The sequence below is a fragment of the Lissotriton helveticus genome, chromosome 6, assembly GCF_964261635.1.
Source record: "Lissotriton helveticus chromosome 6, aLisHel1.1, whole genome shotgun sequence".
In the NCBI taxonomy this organism is placed as follows: Eukaryota; Metazoa; Chordata; class Amphibia; order Caudata; family Salamandridae; genus Lissotriton; species Lissotriton helveticus.
In genome coordinates this window covers 1,111,507,877-1,111,516,462 of record NC_136067.1, presented here as the reverse complement: position 1 = coordinate 1,111,516,462, position 8,586 = coordinate 1,111,507,877, and the positions used below count along the sequence as shown (strand labels likewise).

The 8,586-nt window shown below is 43.4% G+C and overlaps 1 long non-coding RNA gene across 1 annotated transcript; it reads right to left on the bottom strand.

The window, feature by feature from the left end:
* Positions 1–269: 269 nt before the first annotated feature.
* LOC144763302 (uncharacterized) lies at positions 270–7,629 on the bottom strand. The gene is made up of 2 exons (XR_013596207.1): positions 4,452–7,629; positions 270–3,105 (listed from the first exon to the last, which is right to left on the bottom strand). It is a non-coding gene; the product is annotated as an uncharacterized LOC144763302 (long non-coding RNA).
* Between the last annotated feature and the right edge of the window lie 957 nt (positions 7,630–8,586).

The following is an 8,586-nucleotide window of genomic DNA, read 5'->3' as shown; positions in this document are numbered from 1 at the left end:
TAATATGCCCCATACTTTCTACTACAAAGACATGGAAAGTTGGTTGTCTCTCAGGAACAATATATCTTCAGTTTTTATTTTGGATATTTATTAAGGAAATACACAAATGTAGCAACATAGACACATTACATCCTTTCTTAGACTTTGTTTATGAATTAATCCTTATTTCAAATATATAAGCAATCCTTTAATGTTATCACTTCTAATCACATTTGCGTTTAATGTTTTCACAAAGTTAGATTTTATTTTGAAAAAAATGAAACATAAAATCAGCAGATAATATACTTTTATTGCTTTCACAAGTTAGTTATACAGAAAATAAAACAATTATTTTTTTATATAAATCTGTCAGGTTTACATGTTTCAGCATTATAGTGTATCATTCAAAACATAAGTTATCTCAATGAGAGCATCCGCATAAAAGCACATATTACAATGATGTGAGGTAACCAAGGTGAACAAGTTCCCTAATAATCAGGAGACTGGCCGAGCAGCACATGAGAATTTTCATATTGGCTTGAAAATCCTTTGAGAATAAGCAGCATTGTGAGGCAAAGAACGAATATCATTGAGAACATGGCTAGTATACAGCAAGAATATAAAGGGGTTCCTCCTGTGTTGTAGAAAGGGGACAACCCACAGACCGAGATACAGATATTATCAATATCTCGTAGCATGGGATGGATGGGGTACATAAGATACTCGCACAAAACATGCAGACTCATTTAAAGTAATTTTTACTGCTGTGCTATTTTCTGTCATGTACACATACATACACACACATCCTTCCACACCTTTGTATTTAAACTGCACATTCTGTACAGCAAATGGAATCAACAAATATTTACTGTATCCTCTCCCTCACCCACGACCCCACCACCGCCAGAACCAACCTACACGAAGGGATGAAAGACGTCACCGAGTGGATGAAGAACAGCCGCCTGAAACTGAACTCAGACAAGACGGAAGTCCTCATCCTGGGAACATCACCCTCGGCCTGGGACGACTCCTGGTGGCCCCCTGCCCTGAGCACCACTCCGAAGCCGACGGACCATGCACACAACCTGGGCTTAATCCTGGACTCCTCCTTATCTATGACCAGGCAAGTCAACGCCGTCTCATCATCATGCTTCAACACCCTGCGCATGCTCCGCAAGATCTTCCGATGGATCCCTACCGAAACCAGGAAGACGGTCACCCAAGCACTCGTCACCAGCCGACTGGACTACGGAAACACCCTTTACGCCGGTACCACAGCCATACTGCAGAAAAAACTCCAACGCATCCAGAACGCCTCCGCACGACTCATCCTGGACATCCCCCGACACAGCCACATCTCCGGCCACCTGAAAGACCTGCACTGGCTCCCCATCAGCAAGAGGATCACATTCAGACTCCTCACCCACGCACACAAGCTCTCCACGACCTGGGCCCCAAATACCTCAACAGCCGACTGACCTTCTACACGCCCACTCGCCAGCTACGATCAACCAGCCTCGCCCTCGCTGCCGTCCCACGCATCCGCAGAACCACCGTCGGAGGAAGATCCTTCTCCTATCTGGCAGCCAAGACATGGAACTCCCTCCCCACCCACCTCCGGCGAACCCAAGACCATAGCTCCTTCAGGAAGCAACTCAAGACCTGGCTTTTCGAGCAGTAGCGAACCCCTCCCCCCAGCGCCTTGAGACCCTCCCAGGTGAGTAGCGCGCTATATAAATTGCGATGATTGATTGATTGATCATTTAGACCCTGGGATATGGCTCCCTGGGCAATGAGATCAGCAGATACTTTTGCCAATGCTCCTCGGAGACAGGAAAGCCTGCCTGCCCTATTTATTTAAAGATCCCCATCTGCCTGGCAGGGATCTCTAAGCTATCAGAACAACTGCAGCTGCAACAGGTGCAATGAAGGATGAGGGGATTGATGAACAGATGCAATGTTTGCTGCATACTCTCAGCAAATCTTTAATAGTTTTCAAAAAATAAACTTACAACGCGGGAGCTTATGTCGAAAAACAAAAAAACATCAAAGGCTCTGACACACAGGGAGTTTTTATCCGTGTGTTGGGGCCACTGACTTATTTTACTGCCTCCAACCATCATGCCTCAAATTGCGATCACACACATGCAAAAACTAGCGATGGTGGCTCCGCTCAATATACAGCACAGGGTGGCTGGCAGCATGATTCGACACACTGTGGCCGACTGGCTGTCAGATTAGAGGTTTTTGATAGCAGAGACAAATAAGGCTTCAATATCAAAAACATGAATGGGGCAGGGAGGCAACAAGTTTGGCGTAGGGGGTCACTCTCCATTTTTCGGTTGAGTCCTGCATCTGTCAGCCTCTAAATAGCACCCTTAGTTTGGCCGTGTCCCAGAAGCAGTATTCTAGCACTAGCTCAATGACTTGGATATCCCCAGGAAGGTGCATCCACAAATTTATCAATAAGGAAAACTGCAAGTGTATATACACCTCACACTTGTCAATGGATTCCTCACACTCGAGGTCAAATAACATGCCAATCCACTGATTCTCACAAATGTCACATACCAACGTGTGACGAAATAGCCCCACATTTTAAAACATCTGCAAATGAACCCTCTCTCATACCCATCCTGCACTTTATCTTCTGTTACCAACACATCAGTCAAATGCCTGCAGTAAATGACTCTCTTTGCAATAAATGCTTCGTCGAACGTGATCCTTGCACTTCCTACTTCCTTTATGTTATGCTGTGTACCACCACATTTACTTTGAATATAGGTGTTAAGCCTTCCAAACATAACATCTTCATCAAAAAATACATTTAAAAATAAGACTAGTGAATTGTCATGAAGTTTCTTAGTGATGGTTCATCTCTGCACAGATTTGGAATTAACTGGTAAACTAATACAGTAGATTAAGATCATGTCGGTGTGTATTATGGAAGCTACTGGCTTGAATGCCACCACCGACAACTCGTTATTTCACCCTTCTGATTGTCCACTGGCTCTCTCGTCGATCTGGATCTGGCAGCTAGTGTCAAATGTACAACCAGAACAGCATAAGACTGGAGATGGTGAAGTGAAAAAGGACCCAGACAACGTACCTTCGCCGTCTATGCATCTGTAATGACAGAAGTATTTCCATCAGGATCATTCTAACCCTGTTCCAATTTAAGAAAGAGCTGACAAAATACATTTTTAATGAACACTACATCACAAAAAGTGATAGTCCACTTCTGTTTTCACATCCCAGTTACCACTTTTAATCGCTCGTTGACTGTATCCCTGCCTTTGGCTCCATAGAGCACTTCTTGCCTTTTAGATTGGTTGGGGCTGTACATATACCACATAAATATACAGATACATCATATAGAATCCAACAAATACAAGCACCTCTGAGTTTTTTAGTATTAACATGTTATTTCAGAACGTCTGGCTGAAATGGAAATCTGTATTACTAAGTGCCACACAAATTTCTATTATTACTTTTGGCATTGCTGCTCCAACTTGAATGTAGAACTTTAATTTTATCAGTTTCTCAGACATCTAAGGGCCCCTTTGTATGTGAATATAGAGCACGTGCCTTCTGGTAGTGAGTGAGAATGACATAAGCCAAACTCCATCCATAGGAAGTGCTTTCATGACATTTCATTGAGGACAAAACAAGATGCAATATTTCTGCGATATGGTGTTTTAAACATTACAACAAAGAATAAATGTTCTAAACCTTAAATTCACTCCCAAGGCTTTCAAAAGAGATAAGCTAAAACAGAATGCCTTGCGTGGGGCAAAATGACAAGGGGATCTTTGTGATCTCCTTGGTGCTCAAGTTACAACAACCTTTTCAATCAGTTCTTCTTGCACATTGTATCAAAGGGGGTAGATCCAGCTGAACTATTCCTCACATTGATACACAAACATTATGATACAGAGTAAGAAGGCACACTCAGTTAAGTTGATGATTCAATCAATACTCTTCCTTTGTATTTAGCACTTAAGTATAAACAAACTGTTAAAAAGGGCGTGGGACTAGTGGTTCAGTGGACTAATTAATCCACCCTATGGATCTGTGTTTGTGTCATGGTCACAACTTTAGATCATGGTAGGTCAACTTCACCCGCCCTGCCTCCGGGATATGGGCTGAATGGCTGTGTCCAACACATCTGGAAAGCACTCAGTGAACAGCAACTCTGTACTTTATAATACTGTATGTGGCACTGTATATTGTATATAACCCTGCAATAAAAATTGTTTTACAAAAAAAAATGGTAGGTCAACTTCACCTTTCAGCCACCAGAGATAGATAAAACAAGTACTACTAAACTGGGTAACAATAAACGTCTCTTATTCATCACCAAGATGTCTTTTGGGTTGACCAACTCTATACAAATACATGTTTATTCAGACTCTGGGCAGATGTGTTTTTCACATTGGAAAACGTACACAATAAAGACACACAGCAATTACCTCAGAACCTTATTCAGTGTTGGGTGCCAACATAAAATCCTTTGTAGATAAAATTGTAAATCTTCCGATGAGGATTCTCCACCAGAAACAATCCTCCTGCAGAACTTTCTCCACTGTGGTGATAACACATCAGAGGTTATTTCTGAACACAGACTGTCCATCTGCAATGAATCCTCCAAATCAGAATGTATCACTTGTGCTACAAATGTGACGATTTTATGTTACAACTCATCCTTAAATTGGCCTATTAGTCTGAGGAAACCCGTCATTTAAAACACCAGTAACATAACATGGCAGTGCCTTTTCATCTTATAAGAAATACAAATAAAAACCAAACACAGACCTATATAATGAATAAGAGAGATGTAGTTTCCAAATAAAAGAAGATGCAGTAAGTAAAAGGGGCAGAGGAGCACAGCTTACTGAATTTGTCTTAACCTATAAGCTGATGAAGATGTATCCATAGGCTGTATTTAAAAATATGATATGATAGAAACAACATGGTTATTTCTTTAAGCATAGCACAGAGGGTTTTCACAAGGTGCGAACCCGTACAAAAACACGTTATTAACAGCAAACACCACAACTAAGTCAATTCCTTCTAAAAAAAAATTTAAAAAAATGGACTCTGGATAAGTTCCATGTGTGTCATAAACCAATTCAAATGATGAACGTATAAACTGACCATGAGTCACATATGTAAGCCATTCGCTAAATAACTTAACTTAATGCATCTGAAATTGAAAACAAATAAATACAAACCCATCAATGCAATGGCAAACACATCAGCATTAACAATATAGACAGGAACACCTCCTGATTCTGGAAATGTTTCAATAAATGGCACTATGGGCCAGATTTAGACTTAGCTGGATGGGTTACTCTGTCACAAACGTGACGGATATCCTGTCTACCAGATTACAAGTGTCATTGAATATAATGCAGTTGTAATTAGGAGGACGGACTATGCGTCACGTTTGTGATGGAGTAATTTATCCGCCAGACTCAGAATAAAGCCCTATATGAGGTATTAAGTACAAGTGTGCAAAGTTTTCAAGCGAACCAGTACCAAAGTTTCGCAAACTGTCTTGTTTGTGAATTGTTGAAGTTTTCGTTCACCTTCTCCAGTGCAAAGTTTTGCTGTGCTTTGTGAGATAATTTCTTGGTGGAACTAAAGGCGTATATTGTGTTTTCTAGTTTACCCCTGTTTTAATAGCAGTCAGAAATAACAAAATACTAAATTTCACATCATATTTTGACAAAGGACTACAAAGGTGGGAAAGAGGTAAATCAGCCAAACAGAATCCATGGCACTCAATAAGGGGCCTACCTCTTGTGATGTCATCTTTTTTGCTGCTCATGAAAGATGATAATTATCTTTGCAGCATTATCACGTTAAATGTTGTGATCATATGAGGTTCTGTAAATAGTTACCATGATTGTTATTGATGTATGGCTAACTTACGGAGTAGTATGAAAGCACTTTTCACCACTACCTGTGGTTTTATTTTCACTCCACAATTCTCCTTGCTTAATTGTCCTTTACTTCTCACTTCTATGGTCATGGCACTGTCTTCCATTTGCAGGTCACTTCTTCTCAAGCAGGCCAACCCCGGGTTGAATCTGGCCGGGGCCACCAGTTTGCTGAACCTGTATGCCCCAAAGAATGCCAAGGAGAAATCTGCTCCAAAGAGCAGTAGCTCATGCCTATGTGTGCAGATGCTTTGAAGCTCCTTGAACGCCTTTTGCAAGGCATTGAAACATACAGGTGTCTCCTGTCCTTTTGTCATGGTTGGAGGCGCCCCCATCCCTTCATGGCTGCCCTACAGTAAAAAGTACCAGCTGGGTCGCTGATGCCTGCTAATTTTGCGTAGTAAGTAACTGCACAAATGTCATTTGCACCCAAGATCTAGTTTTGTTTTTGGAAAAGGCCCACTGTATAAATTTCTCCACGTCCCTACTGGACGCTTTGCCAGTTCCCTGGGCACCAGTTATAGCCTTACTGTATTTGGTCACTGTCTTGGGAGCTAGTGCACTGTTCACCAGCATGCTCAGGTCAGATCTACCAGGTTTCACAGTTCTCGTGGTATTGATGTCCCATCGAGGTCCGTGTGCTGCGCTAACTCCCATAATCTCTGCCACTAAAAACGAGACGCTGCATTAGCCACTGCATTTTCAAAACCAGGAATATGCCTGGCCCTGACTGCAATATTAGCCCTAAGCTGACAGCCTATCAAATTCCTCAGCAAGCGGAACCCTATTGAGCAATGTGCCGCCTGCAAATTCAAAGCTAGGACCACCGCGTGGTTGTTTACCCATAATGTAATCTGTTTTTTGGCAAGACGCTCTTTTCATATAGAAAGGGCGACTATGACTGGGAAGAGTTCTAGTACCGCCACCTTTTTGGGGATCCCTTCCTCATGCCAACTTGACGGGCAGCGCGCTGCTGCCCAGGTGGAGCTGAAGATGGCCCTGAAGCCTTCGCTCCTAGCTGCATCAGAAAGTTTCAGCTGCTCGGCAGTCATCCCGGATTCCCACCAGATCAGGGTCCCATTGACGTCTGCTAGCAATGCTGCCCAATGTCCCAGATCCGCCTTTACCCCTTATGGCAGTCTGACCCTGTGCTGCCTCTTTCTCGCTCCTCTTGTTAACCATCCCAGTCGCCTGGTGAAAAGGCTCCCTGCTGGTATCACCCAGTTGGAAAAGTTAAGTTTGACTAGAAGCTGTTGAATTTCACCCAGCATAGCTTTCTTCTTCTCTAGTACTACCCTTATTGTGTGCTTCAGGTCCTCCATCTTTGTTGCTGGCATTCTGCACTGGTTCTGCATGGTGTTCATCTCAATGCCCAGGAAGGAGAGTTGTGTAGTAGGGCCTTACGTCATTTCCTGAGCCAATGGCACCTTCAGCTCTTCAGCCAGATTCACAAACTGCCCCAATAGACCCACACACTCAGCAGAGCCTGGTTTGCCAATGAACAAAAAGTAATTTAGGTAATTAATCCTTGTCCCTGGTTTTGTGAGGCATGGCCTCATTAACCTGAAAACGCACGAATACTACGAACCAGACGAGGTACACTTGTAAGACATGTGTAAGGGCCTGTTCCTCCTCAACATTGAGGGGGCTCTCAAGTTACTAGGATTCAGCTGGGAAGTGTCAGGAGGCAAGCAGGTGGAGGAACTGCCTGAGGTCCTTAAACCACAGGTAGCATGGCAGGATAGCAGAAGGAGCGCAATAGCTTAAGGTGCAGCTGCTCAAGCGTGTGCACTTGGGGTGCCTTATAGCAGGGGCACAGGGATCAGGCTATAGGTTAGCATGGAGTCAGCAGAGGGTGGACACAGCACTAGATGTTCGGGTCAGGCATGAGGGCTGCCCACGACCCTTGGCAGTAAGGTGTAGCCTGGAGGCAGCAGGTGAGGTGCTAGACCTTTGCTGAGAAGGGGCATTCGCTCAGGGCGCTGTCACAGGATGTTGTCATGGGCCAAGGGCTGGACTTGAGCTGCAGACAATTGTGGCAATGATGAGATTATGCTTGGTTAAATTTGAACTGTGTGTGTTGTTTATTCAGTATGTGAATAAAGAGAAGCTGCAGCCGTTTTGCACCATCAGAGGCTTGTTACATTGGTTTTCACAGGGCAAGGTGGGGGGCATGTATCGGGCTAGGAGTTTGTGGGTACGCGGCCATCTGGGAGGGGATTAGAAATCGTGTTGTTGATATCTGGTGCGGAGAGGGGTATGTTGTGTTGCTTAGAGATGGGCACTGGTGAGAGGATATGGAGCACAGGGGAACAAACTTGCCAGTCACTACATCTTTCCTCTGGGGCTAGAGTGTAAACGAGTGGATACAGGCATCAGGGGACTTGCCAATTTTAATTCACGTCAGGGGGCAAATTGTGCTATCTTCCATAAAATCCCTTCATCTACTTGCGGCAAAATATACAAAGGCTGTGCAACTGGGATTCAAATCCCGAACTGTAAAATGTGTTTTTTCCTTCAACAACTTGAGGAAATGTATGGCTCAGCTACAGTTCTTTTGCCTTGGGCTTTAAGACTGTAATAACTTCTGGATAAAAGCAGCCTTGACAAAAAAAGACACATATCATAAAGCAGTGATGGCCGGTAGTTCGAGCATGAAGGC